This window comes from Myxocyprinus asiaticus, chromosome 12 (assembly GCF_019703515.2).
Source record: "Myxocyprinus asiaticus isolate MX2 ecotype Aquarium Trade chromosome 12, UBuf_Myxa_2, whole genome shotgun sequence".
In the NCBI taxonomy this organism is placed as follows: Eukaryota; Metazoa; Chordata; class Actinopteri; order Cypriniformes; family Catostomidae; genus Myxocyprinus; species Myxocyprinus asiaticus.
This window is the reverse complement of record NC_059355.1, coordinates 32,461,244-32,487,271: the sequence shown is the minus strand read 5'-3', so window position 1 is coordinate 32,487,271 and position 26,028 is coordinate 32,461,244.

The window sequence follows — 26,028 nt, the reverse complement described above, 5'->3', positions numbered from 1 at the left end:
CTGTTGCCCAGTGGTCCAAAGTCCTCTTTTCAGATGAGAGCAAGTTTTGTATTTCATTTGGAAACCAAGGTCCTAGAGTCTGGAGGAAGGGTGTAGAAGCTCATAGCCCAAGTTGCTTGAAGTCCAGTGTTAAGTTTCCACAGTCTGTGATGATTTGGAGTGCAATGTCATCTGCTGGTGTTGGTCCATTGTGTTTTTTGGAAACCAAAGTCACTGCACCCGTTTACCAAGAAATTTTGGAGCAGTTCATGCTTCCTTCTGCTGACCAGCTTTTTAAAGATGCTGATTTCATTTTCCAGCAGGATTTGGCATCTGCCCACACTGCCAAAAGCACCAAAAGTTGGTTAAATGACCATGGTGTTGGTGTGCTTGACTGGCCAGCAAACTCACCAGACCTGAACCCCATAAAGAATCTATGGGGTATTGTCAAGAGGAAAATGAGAAACAAGAGACCAAAAAATGCAGATGAGCTGAAGGCCACTGTCAAAGAAACCTGGGCTTCCATACCACCTCAGCAGTGCCACAAACTGATCACCTCCATGCCACGCCGAATTGAGGCAGTAATTAAAGCAAAAGGAGCCCCTACCAAGTATTGAGTACATATACAGTAAATGAACATACTTTCCAGAAGGCCAACAATTCACTAAAAATGTTTTTTTTATTGGTCTTATGATGTATTCTAATTTTTTGAGATAGTGAATTGGTGGGTTTTTGTTAAATGTGAGCCAAAATCATCACAATTAAAAGAACCAAAGACTTAAACTACTTCAGTCTGTGTGCATTGAATTTATTTAATACACGAGTTTCACAATTTGAGTTGAATTACTGAAATAAATGAACTTTTTCACGACATTCTAATTTATTGAGATGCACCTGTACATCAGATTTCAGACTGTTTCTCACCAAACCTTATTGTATTTCTTCAGAACAAGACATGAGTTGCATACAATAATTTATTAGACTTCTGAATTATACTTTTGTGTTCTTTTGAAGCTTGAAGAGGTGGTCACCATAAAATGCCATTGTATGACATCACTGAGCATATTATTTTTTTTTTCTCCCTTTGTGTTAAGAAAAACAAAGTCATATGGGGTTATAACAACACACGGGTGAGTAAACAATGACAGAATTTTTAATATAATGCGTGCTGCAATTAAAAATAATGTCACCATACACTTCACAGCAGATGCACTTGAGGTCAGAGTATATATCACCAAGCATATAATGTGTTTTTTACATGTTTATGATTGATTATGATCAATAAGATAAGATCACAAACACTATTGCCAGGTATACTTGCCGCCATACGGTTTACATTGCAATGCAGCATGTGATTCTGAGCTTGTCATAGAAGCATAGAAGGTTCAAAAAATCTAGCGCTTACACTATCCCAGCCCTGGAAGTGATGAGAATGAGTGACGGAATGGGAGAAGGCTCAAGTGGACTGACTAGTTTAAATATTCTATGTTTGACATCAGAAAACATTGCCACATCAAAACAGTCAGCTCAGACGTTAATGACTTAATACTTTTATTTGGTGATTATTTGAATGTTTGTAACATAAATAATAAAGATATTGTGATGTTATATACAACCCCAATTCCAAAAAAGTTGGGACAGTCGAGTGTTTACCACTGTGAAACATCACCATTTCTTCTAATAACACTTATTAAGCATTTGGGCACTGAAGAACCAAGTTTGTTAAGTTTAGAAAGTGAAATTGTCCCCCAATCATACATTATGTAGGTCTTTAGCTACACAATAGTACGGGGTCTTCGTTGTCGTATGGGATGCTTCATAATGCACCACACATTCTCAACTGGAGACAGGTCAGGACTGCAGGCAGGCTAATCTAGCACCCACACTCTCTGCTCACACAGCCATGCACTTGAAATCTGGGCAGTATGTGGTTTGAAGTTGTCCTGCTGGAAAATGCATGGACATCCATGGAAAAGATGATGTTGGATGGCAGTATATGCTGCTCCAAAATTTTTACATATCTGTCTGCATTCATGGTGTTCACACAGATGTGTGAGTTACCCATGCCATGGGCACTGACATACCCCTGGCCCATACAGACACTGGCTTTTGGACCAAACGCTGATAATAGCTTGGATTGCCCTTTTCCACTTTGGCCTGGATAACACGACAGCTTTGTTTTTCAAAAACGTTTTGAAATGTGGACTCTTCGGACCAAAAAACACAGTTCCTCTGTTCTACTTTCCATCTAAGATGAGACTGAGCCCAGAGAAGTCGGCAGCACTTCTGGACAGTGTTGATGTAGGGCTTCTGCTTTGCATAGTAAAATCTTAACTTGCATCTGTGGATGCAGCGGCGAGTTGACTAACAAAGGTTTACTAAAGTTATCCCAAGCCCATGTTCATGATATCCATTACAGATGAATGCTATTTTTTAAGACAATGACGCCTGAGGGATTAGAGATCATGCGCATTCAGAAGTGGTTTTTGCCTTGCCCTATACACACAGAGATTTGACCATATTCCTTGAATCTTTTAACTATATTGTGCACTGTAGAGGGTGAAATTCCCCAAATCCTTCCTATTTGTCTTTGGGGAACATTGTGCTGGACATTGTACTCAAAGTGCTGGATTATTTGCTGAAGCATCAGTTGGCAAATTGACAAATCTCGAATGATCATTGCTCTTGAAGGACTAGGCTGTTTTTGGAGGCTCCCTAAATACTATGACATGATTGCCTCACCTGTTTAACATCCATTTGCCTTGTTATTTCAACTTGTCAAATTGTTATTAGTCTTAAATGGCCCCTGTCTCAACTATTTTGGAGTGTGTTGCAATCATCTGATTTGAAATTACTGTATATTTTCAAAAAACAATGAAATTCACAAGGTAAAACATCATATAATGTTTAGTTGTAGTGCTTTAAATATAGCAAAGGCTGAATATAATTTACAAATCACTCCTTTTTGTTTTTATTAGCATTTTTCATACTGTCCCAACTTTTTCGGAATTGGGGTTTTATATATTTGAGCAGCTGATTCATTATGACAACCGCAGTCCCTCTCTGCTGGTAAACAGCAGTACGAATGCAGATCACACTTGTTTGATCGTACGTGTCTGAGCCCAGCCTAGTGTAATCAAAACGATGTCATAAAGTTTTTATTAGATGTACACTTTATGGAGGATTTAAACCTTTATGGAGCATTTTAACTTTTTTTTGGAATTAAGTCTTAACCAGATAATAACCTTAATCACTGATGTGGATATTAAGAGACAGACAGATGAGCTCCGCTGTGAAATCATCACTTTAGGTCAGGAATATAACATCACGCTCAGGTGAACGTGTGAACCAAGTGGAAAATGTAAATGATGTAACATCTGTAGTATCTTACGTTACTGTCGACAAGCTCCAGATGCGCGCAATAAACAGACCGCAAACGGAGTCAAGACCGCGGCCATCCAATTTTATATCACAACGTGCACATTTTCATTCATAAGGTTTATACCTTAGTAATACTGGCATCACAGACTCATATATTTGTTGTAATTTCTGATATGTTTAATTTAAATGTCGCGTTATCCTTGTGCTTCTTGGAAAATCAGTCAAACTAATATTTTTTCCAATTTTTGAATGAATTTATTATTAGATTTGAAGTTATCATTCATGCCTTTCTGAATATGGTATCCAGCTTCAGGCACATCCCTAAAAAGTCTGTTGGATTATGGCTCTGGCTTCTGGCTCTACAACTAATGCACTTTGTATAAATGGTAACTTGTGCACTGTGACGGTTTCTGAAAGGTGCAGAGGGGTGGATCTTTCTGTGGCTCTTTGGTTGGAAGTCATGTAGCTAATTAGGTGAAGTTTACTAGTAAATTTAACTGTCCTGTGGCAGTTTCTCAAGTTTATGTGTGAGCTTTGGCTTTGTTCAGACCCTGGCCCTGCAAAAGTATGTGCTGGTTGAAGGGACATTTTGTGTTAAATACAACTTAAGCACAAACTGAAATATTTTTTGGATAAATTGGCAGCTTGTCACACAAGCTGAAACCCATGTCAAAAACCTGACACATTAAAGGTGTAGTTCACCCTAAAACATGTGTATGTTGTTGTTGTTTTTTTGTCAGTGGAACACAAAATGATATTTTTTAAGTGTTTGCCACATGACAGTTCATAGTGACATAAAAAACACAATAAAAGCACCTGCCAGTCCTCTTTTGTGAGGTCCAGGGTCAAAATTAACTGGCCTTACCTCGGCACTCTATTAGCTCAACTATGAAGTGCATGGGGTACCGTCAAAGGTGGAACTGTCATGAAGCCAGCGAAAGTCATTTCAGGACTGTTTCAAGACTGCAACTGGGCTGTATCATTGGCTTTTGGATTTCAATGACAGGTGTAACATTCATTACATTTAATCCTTGATGGCCCACTGGTGAGCCTCTGGAACTCTAAAGGGCCAATGCCTGACAATAACTCCAGTGGGGGTGGGGATGTTCTGCTTTACAAGACAAGGACAAGAATTGATATTCACGTGCCTGAGTGTCCTTTGGCTTAAGCACTCAGGGATAAACCTTCAGGGAATGGCCAGATTCTCTTGCCTGGGCAACGTCAGGAAGCTCTGTGGCTTTATTCACCATCACATCATGAGATCTTTCATTCCTGTCACTTTACGGACTTAAAGTACAGTAGGGTCATTCCAAGATAGGGTTTATGGATCCAAGGTATGGTTAATCTCACTAATATATCCATCACCCTACATCTTCGCTAATTGGGTGGCAGAGGGCTAATCCACCAGGATAGACCAGGCTTGTTTTCCCTTCAACATTTGGGAAACACTTTCAAGTGGTCCATTCCATTATCATGAGAGTACAGGTGCATCTCAATAAATTAGAATGTCGGGGAAAAGTTCATTTATTTCAGTAATTCAACTCAAATTTTGAAACTCGTGTATCAAATAAATTCAATGCATACAGACTGAAGTAGTTTAAGTCTTTGGTTCTTTTAATTGTGATGATTTTGGCTCACATTTAACAAAAACCCACCAATTCACTATCTCAAAAAATTAGAATATGGTGACATGCCAATCAGCTAATCAACTCAAAACACCTGCAAAGGTTTCCTGAGCCTTCAAAATGGTCTCTCAGTTTGGTTCACTAGGCTACACAATCATGGGGAAGACTGCTGATCTGACAGTTGTCCAGAGGACAATCATTGACACCCTTCACAAGGAGGGTAAGCCACAAACATTCATTGCCAAAGAAGCTGGCTGTTCACAGAGTGCTGTATCCAAGCATGTTAACAGAAAGTTGAGTGGAAGGAAAAAGTGTGGAAGAAAAAGATGCACAACCAACCGAGAGAACCGCAGCCTTATGATTGTCAAGCAAAATCGATACAAGAATTTGGGTGAACTTCACAAGGAATGGACTGAGGCTGGGGTCAAGGCATCAAGAGCCACCACACACAGACGTGTCAAGGAATTTGGCTACAGTTGTCGTATTCCTCTTGTTAAGCCACTCCTGAACCACAGACAACGTCAGAGGCGTCTTACCTGGGCTAAGGAGAAGAAAAACTGGACTGTTGCCCAGTGTTCCAAAGTCCTCTTTTCAGATGAGAGCAAGTTTTGTATTTCATTTGGAAACCAAGGTCCTAGAGTCTGGAGGAAGGGTGGAGAAGCTCATAGCCCAAGTTGCTTGAAGTTCAGTGTTAAGTTTCCACAGTCTGTGATGATTTGGGGTGCAATGTCATCTGCTGGTGTTGGTCCATTGTGCTTTTTGAAAACCAAAGTCACTGCACCCGTTTACCAAGAAATTCTGGAGCACTTCATGCTTCCTTCTGCTGACCAGCTTTTTAAAGATGCTGATTTCATTTTCCAGCAGGATTTGGCACCTGCCCACACTGCCAAAAGCACCAAAAGTTGGTTAAATGACCATGGTGTTGGTGTGCTTGACTGGCCAGCAAACTCACCAGACCTGAACCCCATAGAGAATCTATGGGGTATTGTCAAGAGGAAAATGAGAAACAAGAGACCAAAAAATGCAGATGAGCTGAAGGCCACTGTCAAAGAAACCTGGGCTTCCATACCACCTCAGCAGTGCCACAAACTGATCACCTCCATGCCACGCCAAATTGAGGCAGTAATTAAAGCAAAAGGAGCCCCTACCAAGTATTGAGTACATATACAGTAAATGAACATACTTTCCTGAAGGCCAACAATTCACTAAAAATGTTTTTTTTATTGGTCTTATGATGTATTCTAATTTTCTGAGATAGTGAATTGGTGGGTTTTTGTTAAATGTGAGCCAAAATCATCACAATTAAAAGAACAAAAGACTTAAACTACTTCAGTCTGTGTGCATTGAATTTATTTAATACACGAGTTTCACAATTTGAGTTGAATTACTGAAATAAATGAACTTTTCCACGACCTTCTAATTTATTGAGATGCACCTGTATATCACCGCCATATTATAGTAGAAGTCTGCATGAGCAAGTTGAAGAACAAACCTAACTTAACTGAACACATACCATAAACAAGACCCTGTGACCCAACGAATGAACCAAACCCAAAATTGTTTCTTTCTTTTTTTTTATTAAAGAAAATAGACCCAGATGTCTTGTAGTAAGTTCTTCCTTAGCATTTCTATTTTTTATTAGTTACATAAGCAAACACAAAGTTATAGCTGAAAAATGTGACAGCACAGTGAGTTCCGTTGGGTTCGGGTCATGATGCAGCCCTCTATATTATAGATTGATGGACAGCAGGGAAATTACAGTATGTTAGACGCATGGCTTAATTGTTTGACAGATGTTCTGCTTTGAGCTGTTTTATAGTTAAATAAATTCATAACCATTCATAAATAATACATTCATTGCTTGTTATAATAGTTATTTATTTATTTTTAATATCTGACTAAATAACTGCAACAAAACAGATGCTCGCTCATACTCTGTCAGTTTTTGACATCCAACTGCAGATTTGCCTCAGTTGATAAACAGCTGTTGGTTCATGCCAGTTGGGCATTACAATCATAAATATATACCTGCAGTGTTTTTAGTACTGTCACATGGTCTGTTTCATAAAAAATATTGTTAATAAATGTAATATATATTATTGTTTTTTGTCATTTTGATATCATGTAAAATATAGGTGTTTTTATTTGGGAGATGAAAACGTCTTGGTTATGTATGTAACCCAGGTTCCCTGAGTACGAATGAGATACTGCATCGGCTGATGCAATGTGGGTCACGCAAGTGGTCACATGGTCTAAAGCCCTTGTAAAATCACGCCAATTTATTGGCTGATGGTGCTTAAGCGATGCACATAAGGAGCTACATCATGAGCTCCTCATAAGGGCTTTCTCCAGCATCATCACTCAGATTTTCTGCAAGAGGCAACTGGTGAGGTAACCGAGACATTCCCTTTTGCAGATCACTCAACGCTGTGTCGGCTGATGCAACGGGGAACAATATACCATAACGCCATGTGGACAGTAGCTGCCAATTGTATCAGCCAATGTGGCATACTGTATAGCGGTGCACAAGCAGACTATGTAAATAATAACTATAAGTTTAACCTTGTTCCAACAGAAACAACATATGGAGTTTCATAACAAAGTTCGGGAGGAACATGTTCATTTAATCCGACCAATAACATTGCCAGAGTAAGCATATATAAACAGCTGCTTACCTCCATGGCGGTGACGATTCTTGCGGCATTCGGCCATGCCCTAACTAGAAGATGTCCCTCGAACTCAAACTCTTCAACCCCGATGAGGAATTCTCAACTGTCCCTGACTCTCCACAACAGCTTGATGAGTCTGTGAACATCTCTCCTCCCAATGTGGTTTCTCAACCATCGGATACAAATCGAGGTTGCCAATGCGCTTGGAATCATCCACCCACGATGCCGCCGCAGGAACACATCTTCTCCTTCTCCCTTGACATCTTCTCAAACATCCATGACTGCCGCTTCCAACGTGTCTGATTACCCAGCTATTCCCAACATTTCCAAGTGGACCGTTAATGGCTTGCGACACGCTTTAGCAGCCATAGACATCCTGTTCTCTCACCGTTCAAACAAAACACAGCCCTACGATCTGTACGTTTCAGCAAAACGCGGTGATTCACTCACCCCGTCAACACCTACTCCATCCGCTAACCCCCCTAAATGCTCCAAGTGCTCCAAATCGGCTGCTCCCAGCCAAAAAACATCGAAAACCAACCAGCCGCAGTGAAATCATATTTTTCCTGATGTAAACACAGAAGTGCAGCATCTGCTAAGACTCTCCAGTCACGGAGCATGCGTCACTATCCCCGCCCCTGCCAAGCTCCTTTTTCTCTCCCTTTCCAACCTTGCAGCGCAAATCTTCACTCAACAGCAGAGCTTTCAGCTAAATTACCTCCCAATACGCAATCAGATCATCCTCTATTTTCAGCATTTTCCACTGCACATACTGGCCATCCTCCTCTCTCTGCTATGACAGCTCCTCCAAATATTTCTGCTTATTCCATGCAACCTGCTTTTCTACCAATGTTCCTTCTTCCCTCCCTATCCATGGGCTTCTGGAGCGGAATCTCGTGTGAGGCTGCCTCTGCAGGAGACTGCCACTCCCAACCCATTCCCCTCTACACTATACCCCCTTCTAACTAACAAGCCAACTTTCCTCTCTTTGGAACTGATCCTAGCGTGAGGCTACCTCCGCAAATGACCGCATTTCAGAATTCTTTCCCCCTAACACTCCTCTTCCAGCCTGTCCTCCCACGTTTACACTTCAAACAGCCATACCTCTCCCCATTCCCTCTTCTTCTGCTACAGAGCCTCTGCCAGTCTCCAATCACCTTCGCACTCAAATCCTAGCAGGTGCAGACATAGATCTCTCTTCTCTACTTTCAGCAGTCCCTCACAGTAATGCAGTCCGATCCATAGACTGCGGCGAGTTTTCTGTTACTCTCAAAAACCCCTCGCCCAGCCCTTCTCGCATGCTCACTCTCACTGAATTCTGCATCGCATTCGGATGCTACACTGACATCATTTGTTCAGTGTTTCCACACAGACGCCGCAAGCTGAATGACTACCTGTCAATAATCACAGAACTCTCACTGTCTTTTGATGTTAGTTATTTTTACACTTATCATAGGTTCTTCTCAGCAAAATGCACTGCGAAAGTAGCACAGTGGAATCAGTGTCAGAACTGGGGAGCACTAGATCAAGATTTACACAACAGGGTGTTCCTGGGATACAGGAACATCTCGTGCACAGTCTGCAGGTCTATCGCACACCAAACCGAGTCCTGCCCCATGATTTACGCCCCCTCGCTCCAACATCCCAGTTACGAGCAAACCGAAAGCCTATATTCCCCGTACGCTGTTTCAGGTCTCACATCGGAGAGACTGTCATTCAGCATCTCAATATTCCTACCCAAACACGTTGCTTTCCATTTTTCATGCCCAGACTTGTCTTCTTTTGGGGGTATTCGAGCTCAGGTCAATTCTCGAGCCTAGAGCCCTTCTCCAGGGACAGTGAGCCAAACTCGTTTATACTATCCTCACTACAGGATTACATTAACTTGCGAACTACTGAAATGGAGTTTCATAACAAAGTTCGGGAGGGGCATGTTCATTTAATCCGACCAATATCAGAGTAAGCATAAATAAACAGCTGCTTACCTCCATGGTGCCGATGATTCTTCCGGCATCCCTCCATCCACCCCATCTCCTCCATCCTCTCATCATTAACTCTACAAGTCCTGGGGGGTGTTCGAGCTCGGGTCAAGTCTCGAGCCTCAAGCCCTCCTCCAGGGACAGCAAATCAAACTCGTTTACACTATACTCACTACAGGATTACATTAACTTGCGAACTTCTGAAGGGAAGCAGGAGTTAAACCCTCATCCAGATAATAAAATCGGACAAAATTATGCCGAGAGGACCATCCTGCCACCATACAAATGTTCTCCAAGGATGCTCCTCTAGCCAGAGCCCACTAGGATGCCACACTCCTCGTAGAATGAGACCTAATGCACAAATCCGAAGGCAAACCACACAGCTCATAAGTATTCCAAACTGCGTCAGCAAGCCAATGTGACAGCCTCTGCTTAGTGACCGAAAAACCTCTGTTGCGGGCACCAAAGCATAAAAACAGCTGTTCTGACTCATGCCACTGGCTAGTATGGTCAACATAATGTTCTGACTGGAATCTCCAAAGGAACCTCTTTCAGGAGAGAGACCAGAGTCTAGGACCACATGTGGGAGGGCCAATATGGCACCACTTACAGGGGCTGAACCTGATCCTTCTGAAACCCTCTGCAGAACTATGAGCAGCAGATTGAGTGGTGGAAATGCATATAGAGCAGCTGTTGGCAACTGATGGGCCAACACATCAATGCCCAGTGGAGCTGGGGGAGAGAGAGAAAACTACAGGGGACAGTGTGATGTCTCACTCAAAGCAAACAGGTCCACGTCCGCTCCGCAAAACCTTCTCCAGATCTGCTCAACAGTCGGGGGATGTAATGTCCATTCTCCGGGTCTCAGACCCTGCCTGGACAAGCGATCCTCCCCCAAATTCAGGCAACCTGAGATGTGCATGGCTCGGAGTGTGTCCATCGAGTCCAGCTCCACACCTAGAAATAGTCTTTTGCCTTGGCTACAGAATGCTAGTTGACTAGTTTGACTCTCAGCCCTAAACTGTCCTCATGGCTTAGAGTGACATCTCAGTGTTGGGCAGCCACACTCTCTGAGTGGGCTAACAACAACAAATACTTGATTTCAAAATCTGGATACTCTGGAGCCTCAAAGGGGCTAGAGCTGAATCCATGCATTTCGTGAATGTAAGTAGAGCCAAAGTAAGTACGAACAGAAGGACTGGTTCCGCACTGGTACGCTTTGCCCCCAAATGTGAACCTGAGAAAACAGCTGTGGTTCCGCTCATTTTGAATGTGAAAATAAGCTTCCTTCATTCTGTTGTCACAAACCAGTTTCCGGCTGTACTTGTGACATTATTTGTTTATTCATCAGCATCTGCAATTTACATTTCATTAGAGGGAAATTCAAATGTCTCAAATCAAGAATGGGACGCAAGCAAGTGTTTTGTTTTTTGAACCAGGAAATAACTGTTGTAAAAAATGCTCAAAAATGGCTCAAATTCATCAACTAAATGGGAGCTCGCCCTCTGCTTCACAATATACATGTCAGACGGGCTTCGGCTGGCCTGAAGACAGCACCTCTGAATGGCTCCGATCCAATCTCCAAGCTCTCGCGTGAGACACGAACGTGCAGAGGGAAAACATTTGTGAACCTCAATTTGAAGAAGAAAGCACAGAGACTTTGTCCATCAACCTCACAAGCAAAGCATCCCTGTAACTGACTTGTTCCCCACTGCAAGCCTCTTGATAAAACCCCTAAAGAATAGTGGCACCGACAAAGCACTCTGCAGATCAGTTTGCCATCACTCAGTAAAAAAATTGCTCTTATTTTGGCCCATGTGGTGCTTTCACACAGTGGGGGAGGGTACAAGGAAGAGTTCAGTGTCCATCTGCACTCAATCTTCTCATGCTCAAAGCCGAATTCCAAATGGCTCCAAGCTCACGGAACTCAATTTGGAAGCTGTAGAACTGAATCAACTGGGGATAGCGCCTTGTGTCAAGAAAATGTTGAGCAGATGAACTGCCATTGTTTCTGTTGGTCCGTTGCAGTGCGAAAGCTGCATGGAAAATTTTCTCTTTAAAGTTGCACTGATTCAAACAATGTCCATATGTGTTGCCAATCAGAAGGGTGAATTGAATCCTTTCGGCAAGAGTCGCTTAAAACAAAAATGGGTTGAGACTAAATTTGTGCACTTGAAGTATAGAAAATCTTAGTGATGAAACTGGAGCAAGTGATTAAAAGGAGCCCTTAGGGGCATCACTGAAGCACCATCAGACAATAAATTAAAGTGATTGTTTAAGGGCTTCACTTGTGATCACCATTGTGTCAACCAACGCAGCGTTGAGTTAACATTTAGTATGCATGGCAAAACAAAATAAAAAATAAATACGTAAATAAATAAAACATTCATACATACAGTACATTAATAAATAAATAAATAACAATCCAATGTTAAGTAAAATGTCAAATTTCAGTGAAAAAAAAAAAGAAAAACTGTTGTCATAAATTCATATATTTAGATCAATAAATAGTTTCAATCAATTCAGTTAAAATGTACATCACTACCATGAGTGAAATCTCAGCAAATGGGAAGACGTGCTTTAAAAAACAGATCTTTCAGCAACAAGATCCGTAAAATGTTGTTACAATGACATTGCCAGGTGCTAACTGCAACACAATCAATAATTTGTGCTCAAGTTCAGGTTGTAAAATACTGTATATAATGCTCCATTAGGAGATGTTTTATGTATTTATTTATTTTACTTTCAGGTCCATCTGCTATGCACTCAGAAAAGCTATTTTAGTCGGAGAGCAGAGAAACTGTCTCTGGATGTTTATATCTATGGTCTTTCCTCTTTCAGAACACAGCACTGGGATCACACAGTGTCCTGGTTGCACTGTGCCTCTGATGCTGCAAAAGTGTTTTCTTTAGGGCACTTTTAGGAACCTCCATGCCTTTTCAGAGAAAGGTGAACAGCATTGTAAAAAGGTCAGCCTCAAGGATATTATTTGATGCAATATAGCGGGTACACCTGAAATTAGACACGGAGTCAGCCGGAATTAATGTGTAGCACAGAACGGTAAAGCCTTTGGCCCTTTGTATTTCAGATCTGCTTAGTGGATCTGCTTAGTAAACCTATAGTTGATCTTACTGGATATAGTTCAGATCTGCTTAGTTTAGCAAGAAAATCTGAGTTCACGGCAAAATCTTCAAAAAGTATAAGGAAAAGGACTTGCTATTTATTTTGGCATCAGTAATGAGGAATGCTTTTATGCCATTGCCAAATTCAGCTCATAATTTGGAGCCATCTGTGGTAGTTGTTTTAAGCAAGTGAGTGATGAACACTTTCAAATGTAACTTGTGTATTGAATCCAAAACATTTAATCTTCAATATGAAACCCATAGCTAAGTTAATTATTAACCCCACCCAATCTTCCAGTGGATTTATATGCAGGACATTAAAATGTGATACATTCAAACTTTTTATCATAAATAAATATTACCAAAATTATTTCAACAAGTTACACATGCTTCCATAATGGATTGGTAAATGTACTGTATATAATAAATACAGTAATGTGCAAGACAGAGATGTTTGGATGTAAACTCTGGAAAAACATTACATTATTTTGTTTGGGGTCTCAGATTTAAAATATAAATATATTTAATTGTAGCCAAGTGGAGAAATTTCATGTAATTTATTGGACGTTAATAATAAGCACCTTTAAGTTTTGGCTTATATCTCCGAACAATTATTTTGTCCTCTGATTCACAAGCCCTACAAAACGTATATATCTCTGATTTCATTTCCATCTATAAAAATCTTCCACCATTTTGAATTTTTTGAAAAAACATACATTTTCAAACTCCTCCTAGGCCGTTTGTCCGATTTGTATGCAATTTGGTATACGTCATCTACAGACCCTCCTGACAAAAAGTAGTTTAAAAAATTTTGTTACATCAAATTGTTCAGAAGATATTAACGATACAATTCCTTCAGTTTAACGCGATTTGAGTAATTGATCAAAATCTACTCAAAGCAAACTCCAAATGTAACCAAACTCGGTATATGTAGTCACCAGGACATTTTGAAGATGTACGCAAAGTTTAGTACAGTTCTGACACTAGGGGGTACTACAAGAAAAAAAAAAAAAAGGTCATAATTTCACAGCGGTTTGAGTGATAAAGTTCAAATTAAATATGCATCTTCTTTTGGTTTAAGTTTACATATTCTTACAAAATCAAAGTTTCATGGTTATGAAACTTTCAGGGTGCAGGGTGTGCAGGGTGTCTACACAAAGCGGTATATCAAATTTCATAACAATCGGTCACACGGTGGCACTATAATTAGCTAATTTGCCTTTTTGCTAATATCTCCTAAATCATATAGGCTAGAATACAATTCTAAACCTTTTCTGAATCCATCAGTCCCCCCAAAATAATATGGTCACGTGAATTTTTATTTCCACAACAAACGTTTTCTACGACTTCGATATGTTTTTGAAAAACTTGCTTTTTCGAACTCGTCCTCGGCCATTTATTTTGAGCATGCGTAAACCTTAAGTTACTCATGCTCAAAATAAAAACATCACAGTTAAAACATTTATTTGTTAGATTCACAGCTACACAGCATAATGCAGCATTTGCTGACATGTATTGACTAAGGAACATTTATAGTACTTTTATTCATTCAGCCGTAACTACACAAACATCTCCTCAGCATTTACTGTATCAGCAGCATGGACTGGAATCATGTGGGTCTTGTGTCAAATGGCCCTCACCAGAGAACACCTAGTTGCATATTTGTAAGGATGTCCGATACTGTCATGAAAAAGAACCTTCCCCTTAAATATGCAAAATAATTTGTAGACAGCCTTTACATCTTATTTGAGTTACAATAGCTGAAACCAGTAAAGTTAACAGTTCATCTCCCCTTGGTTTTCTTTACAGTTATTAATTAATTAAAATTCTGATTTTATACACATTTTTTTTTTTTTTTTTTACTGTAACATTCGGCGAGTACTGTAAAGGAAGTATTGGTACTCGTGCTCATTCTCCAAAAAATGGTATCTGGACATCCCTACTTATTTGCCAAAGTTTCGAAGTTCATGGAATTAAATATATTCAGAAGTTATGTTTGAGGTCAACGAAATGATGCTGACATTTATTTTGTGCTGTCTTTGCGATGTTTCCAAGATGGCAAGTGCTCTCTCCCATGCTGGTGTTCAGAGCCCCTCACCCAGATTTACGTGCATCTTATGCTGCATTCCATTCAACTCGGGAAGTCTGATTTTTCAACTTCCTACAGAGAAAAGTGCAATGGAATGCCACTTGAAGAAATTTTAAACTCAGATTTTACCGAGATGCAGGTGTGTGACACCCAGGAAGATATACAAAATAAGTGATAAACATTCACATGTATTAAATATTATTGATAAATAAGTCAAAGCTCATACATTACATGATATTAAAGCATGTTTAACAAACGTTAGCAGAGTAGCAGGTGTTCAAAACATGGTAAATTATACTCTTTTGATAATTGTACACCTGTAGCACAAATGCTAGCATTGCAAATTCTTTATGAATTGGGTGACAGTCAAACACCTGCTAAGCTAACAGGAGTGTTGCAGTTTGTTTCCTTAAACGTCATCTTCCGAGCATCTGTAAATGGAATGCATTTATGGTTGGAGATCGGAGACAGTATCAAGTAGGAATATCCCACATCTGATTTGAATGGAATGCAGCATAAACATTACATATGTGGAACATTGTAAGCTGTCACACACTACCGCCACACTTTCAGTTTCAAAATTAAAGCCCCAGGTGAAGATGAGGAAAAAATACGAAAATGTATTGTATATAAAACAAATCTAATTCTCAAATCAATGTTGATAATTCAGTATTAAATTAGAATAATAAACTTGACTGGATCCCACAGTAATATTTTAGTATTATTCAATATTCTACTGAGTTCCAAAAATTTGTTTTTACACACCTTGTTCATTCACAAAAAATGTTTTAAGTAAAAATATATAAAGGTAAATAATGCTTTGTGTTATGCTATTATTTATCATTGTATATAAAATATACATATACATAAATGTGCATCTCAATGAAAGTTATTAGATCTCATTCTTCCTTGTGTTAATTTAGTGAAAAACTAGAGAAACATGCCTTCATTATTTTTTAATTGATTTAGCCATTTCAGAGGAAATTCATAATTATCAAGATTGAATATCGTCAATAGCCTGAAATTTTTTTAGATAATTTTTGAAGCCACTGTGCCCAACCCTGTTTACTGCACCTCTTTACACCCTGTTTTGTTCAAGTAATATGACAACATTCATTCTTTACAGTATTATTGCATTGCTGGATTGTCATATTAGTTTTGTACTACTATTTATTATGCTGATTTCTGATGTTCTCACAGAAACAATACACAAACCAAATATGCACAGTCTTTACCTAACAATATACTTTTGGAATTTACTCTGGTGTAGCTGTCATTCTTTCTAAAAGAAGAATTGGTTGATTTGGTTAACAAACAGTCCATTTATGTAAAAAAAAAAAAAAGAAAAAAGAAAAAAACATCAGTATAATACATGATAGATCTCTTCAACTACATGTGTTGAATGAAGCCATAAAAAGGTCTTAGATCTCATCTAATATTCACAGCTTGTGCTTTTGTGGAGTTTGTTGTCTACTTATTTTTAAAAGATGCTTTTTTTTTTTTTTTTTTTTTTGTCCACATAATGATCAAAAACACTTTAAACAACTGTACAACCCCTTGAGGAGACTGTAAGATCCCTGTCAAAAACCATACAGCTCTGGAAAAAATGAAGAGACCATTCCAAATGATCAGTCTCTCTGGATGTAATATTTATAGGTATGTGTTTGAGTAAAATGAAAAATTTTGATTTTTCTATAAACTACTGACAACATTTCTCCCAAATTCCAAATAAAAAGTTCATATTCATTTATAAACAACACAATACTAATGTTTTAACTGAGGAAGAGTTCAGAAATCAATATTTGGTGGAATAACCCTGATTTTCAATCACAGCTTTCATGAGTCTTTGCACGCTTTCCACCAGTCTTTCACATTGCTGTTGGGTTATTTTATGCTACTCCTGGCTCAAAATTTGAAGCAGGACTTCAACAGACACTTGAATAGAATGGCAGCCATACATGTAGAGATGCTAATTTAAGAAACATTTGGAGTGGTCTCTGAATTTTTTCCAGAGCTTTATATTGCACTGTGAAAAAAAAGTCCATGCCTGCTTGGCCCCTGATGATTGCCACTTGCGGCTATACTTATTATTATTATTATTTTCAAGGCTTTCTGTACTTTTGGGGTACTTAACATATGTGAAAACTCTTGAAATTTTGCACACACATCAAAGTCATCGGCCATTAGGGCTGGGCAAAGTTGCAGGGGGGATCTGTAGTGCATTGGCACCCCCATTTTCACCTACAGTCAACAAAATGGGTACATATGTAGTTTTCATCAACCCGAACAACTTTCATACTCACAGTCATTAGCTCTGCCAAACAGGAAGTCGGACATTTTTGATTTTCTGAAAATTGCAGGCTCTGAACTTTTAAATACTTCTAGAGGATTCATGTGACTGGCTCCAAATTTGTGCAAGATCATGCCAAGACATTTTAGATGCTAAATTGTGATCAAAGCAATAAATTATGCCGAAAAATGTGAAACAGGAAGTGCCTTATATCTTCTGTGTGCATTGTTTTTTAATGAAAATTCAGCTGTATGTTTGGTAATGCGGGATGATCACATTGATGCAGCTATTATGGGTCACGTCATAGCGCCAACAACTGGCAGCAGGAAGTATAGCACTTTTAACAGACTTTGAAATAGCCCTCTTGTGTTTACATGAATTGCTTCAAAATTCTTTCAAATAATTTCCAAGACACTGCTGATGTAAAATTGTAAAGGAATATTAAATATCTTAAAAACTCTTGCCATGGCAACACATTATTTGTTACTATTCCTTTCTTCCTATATTTGTGTTTTTTAGGCACTTGGCATGCTTACAATATCATTAAATTTTGCACATACATCAGAGTCATTGGCCATTAGGGCTGAGCAAAAGTTGGGGGGGGGGTTAGGGGGGCTCTGTAGTGCCCCCTTGAATATGGGCATGTAATTGGGGCCTCTGTATCACCCCCTTTTTCACCTACATTCAACAAACTTGGTACATATATTGTTCTCCTCAAGCTGGACAACTTTTATAAATATAGTCCTTAGTTCTGCCCAACAGGAAGTTTGCCATTTTGGAGTTTTTGAAAATAGCAGGCTCTAAACTTTTCAGTATTCCTCCTAGGGGATTCATGTGATAGTCACCACATTCAGGCAACATTATGCCAAGACTTCGAAGATGCTAAATTGTGAACAGATTTATGATAAATCGAATGGTGTTGCCATGGCGAGGCAATAAATTAATGGCCAAAAATGGGAAACGGGAAGTGTCTCTTATCTTCTGCATGTATTGTCTAATTTAGATCAATATTGAGCTGTATGTTTGGCAATGGGGGCTGCAGTGTTTCCCCTAGAATTGTTTTCTGGCCTGGTGGTACACACCGAAAGAAACCCTAAAAAGATGAGGCATGTGGAATGGCACATTGCCATGGTCGGCTTCAGTCAGATGGCACAGCAGGTCTGCAATTTATATTTGTGTTCAATTTTTTGCTTGCTCAGTATATTAAAGACTTAAAGTAATCACAAGGAGAGGATGACTTAATAAGCTGCATTTATTGCATAAAAATAAGCTGTGCAATCTATGACCTTTGCAAAACCTTAGCACATCATGAACAGTGTGCATGATTCATTGCTGCACTTTATCTTCCTTGGCTTGGAGAAACATTTCACCATGGCATCATGATATGGAGATTTTGCCACAGGAGGCCCATTTATTGAAATCTTCATGCAGGCTGATGGTCACCTGCCTCCCTAATCTTGCGGATTGTCTCAATTGTGACTGGCACCTGAGAAAAAAAAAAAAAAAAACACAAGTTGAATTTAGTAGGTAATGTGACAACCACACACCTAAATCTTCTCCAATAAATATCAAATCAATTGTCTGGTAAAAAAGGAGGGAGAATAGGGAGGGAGAACAATAATAATTACTTGGTCTTCACAGCAAGGAAATTAACATCCTTCTTTTGGAAAACCTTTGACAACCTTGCCAGATGAGGCAACATGTCAGCCTGGAAGTACAGAGCAGCCACATATCAGTATGTGGCACAAAAGGAGTAAAGACATTTAGCCACAGGGCACTTGTGCTCCACCTCCTCTGCCAGGGCCGTTAGCACTGCATGGAGATTCCTGCGCAGATTGGCTACTGCCTGGTGCTGACAAAGCCAGTGCTTGTCTTTGACCTCCTAGAAATTATTGTGGGGAAATAATTAGTACATTTCTGGTAAAAAAAAATAAAATAAAGCACAATTAGCCCTAAATATAGATGTCTATGATCTCTAATTCTCCTGAAAAGAACAAAGATTTGTTTTACCTTCACCTTCAGATCACAGATGCCCATGGTGTTGCCTTCAGGTGAAGTTGCTGCAGGTGGTCCCTGAAGGCCCTCGTATATGGTGTTGTCTCTGAAGCATTTTTACAGACCAGAGCCAAACGGTGGGCAGCACAATGCACTGTAACTAGCCATGGCATGGTGTTACAGAATTGTTTTGCCACTCCATTCTGGCATCCTATTTAAAAAAGACAAGGGAAGAAGAAAACATTTATTTGTACAAACACAATAAACTAAAGCACAATAAATATATTAAGTGCTTTGGTGTGGAGAAGGATGCAGTAAATTTACCTGTCATCACTGTTGCACCATCTGTCCCAAGACCAAATATCTTGTCCTAGGGAATGCCCTTTCGATCGATGATGTCATAAATTGCAGTCACAATTGTGTTGGCCTTCCCATCTGGAAGTGGAAATAAGTCCAAAAATTGACAAAATAGAGCACCCTCTTTATCAAGGTATCTGAAAGAAAATTATTTGAAAATTAGAAATGATACACATTGAATAGCTTGATCTTTTTCATTAGTAACATGATAAGTATTTGTTAGACATCAAACTAAGTGAACCCATGTTTTATGTCACATAAAAATATATCTTTTTATTGAACATGCACATTTAGCTGTTTAATAACAGCAACATCTGTGCTCTCATGATAAATAGATGTTATATTATGAGTCAAATTACATTAAGGGTGACTGTGTTGGAAGTCACATGATGCCATGCGAGGAGTAGACGTGTAGGTGACGAGCTCTGCGCACTTTGCTAGTTTTTAGTTATTTTTGTCTTACAATCTGGTGATTTGATACACCCTGCTACATATTTGCTCTTTGAAGTCAATATGTAAAAAAAATCAAAATTCTTGGGCTCTGGAGATATTAAAATATACTTATGTGCTCAAGCTGAAACCTCTGACGGGCCTGCGGACCAGGGGCTTATTTTGAATGGTGCAGCAGGAGAAGAAATCCAGCGTCAACTGTCCAACATGTTTGTGATGCTGATGAATGTTGTTGCTGTCTCAGAAGATCTCGCTGTAATATGTCGATCGATTATGGCGATGGAAACAAAATTCTCTGAGTTGGTTACAAGAGTGGCAGATGTTGAGAAACGGATCGATTATCTGGAGTCATCGGAGAGGGAATTATCTGATAATCCACTGGCGACCAAAGTTGATTTGGAACACGTTCTTGAAAAACTTGAAGATCTTGAGAATAGGAGCTGCAGGAATAACATCCGAATTGTTGGAATTCCTGAGCATGAGGAGGGCAGAGATATGGTGAAATTCCTAGACGAGCTCTTCCCGAGTCTGCTCCACATAACAGGCCATAAACTGGAAATCGAGCGAGCTCACAGGGTTCCAGCTTGTAGATCGGCTGAGGTTGACAGGCCCCGATCAATCCTGGCCAAATTCCTGAGATCATCTGATAAAGATCTTGTTACATGAGGCGAGGAGCAAAGGAAAGCTTTCATGGAAGAATCACTAATTTTTTTTGTTCCCAGACTTTTCGAATTCGACAAGAGAGAAATGTGATCAATTTAAGGAATGCAAGAAACTTTTACATCTATGGAAGATCGCTTTTGCACTGAAGTTCCCGGCCAAACTGAGTATAAATACGAAGGATGGCCGCAAAGTATTTTTATGCCCCAAGCAAGTACTGTTCTTCATAAAAACACAGTGAGTAAGCCATTTGATGTTTCTCATTTGAGTGGATTGACTCGCTGTACTTACTCTGGATGTCTGAGGAAGATGGGCACCATTTTTGTTTCTTTTTGTGTTGGTTCCGCCTAGTGGCTGGAGTTTGTTTTGTGGAGTGACATTCCTTCAAGAAACTTTTGCATTGACGGAAGATCGCTTTTACACTGAAGTTCCCGGCTAGTGATAAGGATGACCGCAAAATATCTACATGCCTAAAACAAGCGATGTCTTTTATAGAGTTGATGGACTGAGGAAATCATAGTGTGTTTCTTATGTGGCCTCTGAGTCAACTCGACTCGTTAAATATACACTAGACCGTCCGAGGAACCGGGACGCCTGTTTTGTTTCTTTTTGTGCTGGTTCCGCCTAGCAGCTGGAGCTTGTTTTGTGGAGGAACATACCTTCAGGACAGCTGTGGATGAATCTGCTTGTTCTTTCTGCTTATGCCTTCTATTGGCTGGAGTTTGTTTTACAAAGTATTTTCTGTTATGAAATTTTGCCTCACAAAATTTGTATAGAAGCACCGGTCTTGAGCAATCTGATGGCAAAGTTGTCACGGGGATTCTCGTAGGCATGCATGGACTCTTTGAGTTTAGAGGGATTGACGCTGGTTGGTGCTGCACTAATTTTGAAATGTGGTCTTTATAATTTTGTTTTAGACACAATTAATTTTTTCTATTATGTCAAAATGTCAAATGTTAATATGAGTGGATTATCTCTCTCCACATGGAATGTGAATGGGTTGGGGCACTCCATAAAAAGAAGGAAGGTTATTTCTTTTCTTAAACGTAAGAAAAATGATATAGTGTTTCTTCAAGAAACGCATATTTCCCCGCAGGAAGCTGAAAATTTTGGGAAGATATGGGGTGGACATGTTTTCTTTAGTGCTGGCTCAAGTAAGAGCAGGGGAGTCATTACACTGATAAGTAAACATCTACAATTCAAATTTTTCAAACAGATTAATGATAGATTAGGAAGAGTCATTATTGTTTTAGCAGAAATTCAGGGACATAGGTTGATTTTGGCTAATATTTACGCACCTAATGCTGATGATCAGGGCTTTTTTATAGATCTTGAGGGGATGTTGCAAGCCGCTGGCACCCCTCATGATATAATATTGGGAGGAGACTTTAATCTATTAATGGACTCAGTCCTTGATCATAGTGAAGCAAAAGTGTGTAAGCCCCCTAGAGCAACAGTGACGTTTCACAGGATGTGTACAAATCTGGGTCTTGCAGATATTTGGAGACTTTTGAACCCATCTGGTAGGGACTATACATTTTTTTCATCAGTCCATAAGATTTATTCTAGAATAGATTTTTTTATTTTTTTATTTTTTTATATCTAAGTCCCTCATTTCATCTGTTGTGGATTGCTCAATTGGAAACATCTTAGTCTCAGATCACGCCCTGGTGAGTTTAGAGATGTTGCCACATACGGAGAAAAAGAAATCATATAGTTGGTGCCTTAATGTATCCCTTTTGCAAAATCCTGATTTCCAACAAATGTTAAAGACTGAAATCAATGTTTATATGGAGACCAACTGGTCCTCAGTATCTTCTGTGGGCATGGCTTGGGAGGCACTTAGGGGTGGATCATACAATGTGCCTCATTCATCAAAAAATCCAAAGCATGAGAACTTGTGGAGTTGGAAGGAAATATTAAAAGTGCCAAGGCAGAGCTGAAGCACTGAATGTCATCTGATGGCCTCAGAGAATTGACCCGATTGAAATACAGATATAATACTATTTTGTCGCGGAAAGTGGAGTTTTGGTTATTCAGGGCAAGACAGTCATACTTTGAGTCGGGGGACAAAGCAGGAAAACTTCTGGCTAGAAATATAAAACAGAGAGAGTCTTTTTCTACCATTTCCTCAGTGAAATCTGCTGGTGGTGAAAATTTCACCATTGATATTAATAATGCCTTTAAAGAGTTCTATCTTGATCTTTATAGTTCCACGTCTTCGTCTACTGAGGAAGATATTAGAAACTTTGTGGAACCATTAGAACTCCCTAAATTGACGACTGAGCAAAAAAAGTATCTTGACTCCGAGATAACCTTGGAGGAGCTTGACAAGGTAATTAAGGCCCTGCCTGCCTACTGGCAAGGCTCCGGGGCCAGATGGCTTTGCTGCTGAATTTTCTAGATCTTATGCTACAGAACTGGTTCCACTTTTGTTAGAAGTTTATACAGAATCATTAAAGAATGGAATCTTCCTCCAGCCATGACACAAGCCCGGATCAGTCTGATTCTTAAAAAGAACAAAGATCCAAGTGAGTATAAACATTACCGTCCAATTTCCCTGATCCAGTTAGATGTAAAAATTTTGTCAAAAATTCTGGCTAACTGATTAAGTTATGACATCTCTTATACATATAGATCAGGTGGGGTTTATTCGGGGCCGTAGCTCTTCTGACAACATTAGGCATCTCATCAATATTATGTGGTCAGAGATGAATGATCAGACTCTGGTCGCAGCCATCTCACTTGATGCCGAAAAGGCATTTGATATGGTAGAATGAGATTATCTTTTTAAGATTTTGGAAATATATGGGTTTGGAGATACTTTTATTGGATGGATTAAGTTACTTTATAGACACCCTGTAGCGGCGGTACAAACAAATGGATTAATTTTAGATTATTTTACTCTGGATAGGGGCACTCGGCATGGTTGCCCTCTTTCCCCATTATTGTTCTGTCTTGACCTGGAACCATTAGCAGCCGTGATAAGAAAGGAGGATGATTTTCCAGGGGTGACGGCGGGAGGTGTGGCGCATAAGCTTTTACTTTACGTGGATGATATTTTGTTATTCGTCTCCGACCCCACAAGATCTATGCCTTGACTTCACAAAATTATCAATTCCTTTTCTAAATTTTCAGGATACAGAGTTAATTGGTCTAAATTCGAAGTGTTGGCTATGACTGCGTACTGTCCAGTAACGGCTTTTCAGCCAGGTACCTTTCAATGGCCCAAACAGGGCATTAAGTATTTGGGTATTTTATTCCCAGCAATTTTATGTGATTTAGTCAGAGTTAATTTTGACCCTTCAATAAAAAGGTTTTCGAGTGATGTGAGTAGGGTGGCTTCATTACATTTATCAATGATTGGAAAGGTTAATGATAATAAAATGAATTGTATTCCAAAATTCAACTACCTACTACAGTCTTTCCCTGTAGATGTCCCCCTCTCTTATTTCAAGCAATTTGATAGCATAGCGAAGTCCTTCATTTGGAATGGAAAGCATCCCAGGTTGCATTTCAATAAGTTAGATAGGCCAGTTGACAATGGTGGGCTAGGCCTACCCAAGATTTTTTTTTATTATTATGCATTCGGTCTCAGACATTTAGCTCATTGGTCACTTCCACCTGAGAGAGCCCCTTCCTGGTTTGGAATTGAACAGAAAGTTCTTGCCCCTATTTTACTATTACAAAACCTTTCTATTAAACTAATTGGAGAACTTAAGTCGCACCCCGTTGTCTCGCATCTGCACGTGCTATGGACAAAAGTGTCCATAGTGTTTAATTCAGACATTTATTTCAATGTTGCCTTGAGCATATAGCTAAACCCAAATCTGCGTATTGGTGAGTCCCCTTTCTGCTGGTCGGAGTGGATTGTGAGGAGTGTTAATACGCTTGGTGACCTATATGAGAGTGGTGGGTTGAGATTTTTTGAAAATTTGTTCCAACATTTCAGGATTCCTAGATCTCAGTTCTTCAGGTACTTACAGCTGCGCCATCTGCTCTGTACTATTTTTGGGAGTAGCATACACCCCCCTAAAAGGGCAGATACTCTAGAAGTGGTGATTACTGCTTTTGGAATAGGTCATGAGGCATCAGTGTATTACTCCCTGTTAATTCAGGGTCTGGGGATGGAGCTTCAACTTCTCTCAAGAGATTATGGGAGACAGATTTAAACTTGGTATTGGAGGAGGGAGTGTGGGCTAAGATTCTAAAAAACGTCAAGTCTACATCTAGAGATTCAAGGGTGTGTCTGATGCAATTTAAGATTTTGAATCGATTATATTGGACACCCTCTAGATTGAATAGACTTGGTCTTAAAGACACACCCACCTGCTGGTGATGCCAATCAGAAGACGGGGACACAACCCATGCTTTTTGGGGATGTATTAAAATACAGGAATTTTGGTTGAAGATTCAAAGATTTATGTGTGATGTGTTGGACACACATTTTTCATTTTGCCCCAGACTCTGCATTTTGGGTGATGCGGAGGTCATTAATTTTGGAGATAGCCACTTGAAAGGTTGGGTCCTGGCTGGAGTTATGGTGGCCAGGTGAATAATTCTCAGGGCGTTGAAGACAGCTGGGGCACCCTCGTTTCAGGAGTGGTGCGGGGAGATGGGTGAGGTTGCGGTATTTGAGGAGGCGATCCATAGAAGGTTGGGAAAGTGGGATTTGTTTAATAGGAAGTGGGGTGGATATTTAGATTTTTTGGAGGGTTCTCGGGGAGGGGCAGTGGAGAGGGATTTTTTATTTTAAATTTTTAGTATGATGTGTATGTGCACTCTTGTTTATTGAAAGTATATATTTTTTGTTTGTTTCTAATTGTTTTGTTATAATTGTAAGAGACCACTGTAATGCGTGTTTGTGTCGGGTGGGGGATGAATGTTCGGGGGGGAGGGGTTTAATATATATAACTATTTCCGTATATTATGTTGTGTTTCTTGATTCCCTATCTGTCACTCACTCGATGTTGTGTCGATGTATTGACACTAGGGGTCACTCTTGGGAGCTCCAAAAACCTCTGATCTTTGAAAAAAGGTCAATGGGAATTGGCGAGTGGAATTTGCATGCCACTCCCCCGGACATACGGGTATAAAAGGAGCCGAGCGGAGAATTTAGCTCAATGAAGCTAAATTCTCCGTGATTTTCATTCACCTCCTTTGCTGGATTCTTATGGCGCATTTCAGTGGCTTCTCCCCCTCTGCACCAGTGCAGTGCAGAGAACGCCCCTGGGCACTTCGGCAGAAACAAACAAACAACAAAAAGAGAATATTCTAAATGAGTATATTTTCTTCACTAAAAGAGCGGCACACACAGGACATCTTTTTAAAGATGCCTTTCTGTTTGTTTGTTATTCCTGGTTGCGGTCATTATCTCTCGGCTTCTGACAGCCACGATTGTTGTCTTACGTGTCTGGGCACTGCCCACGCAG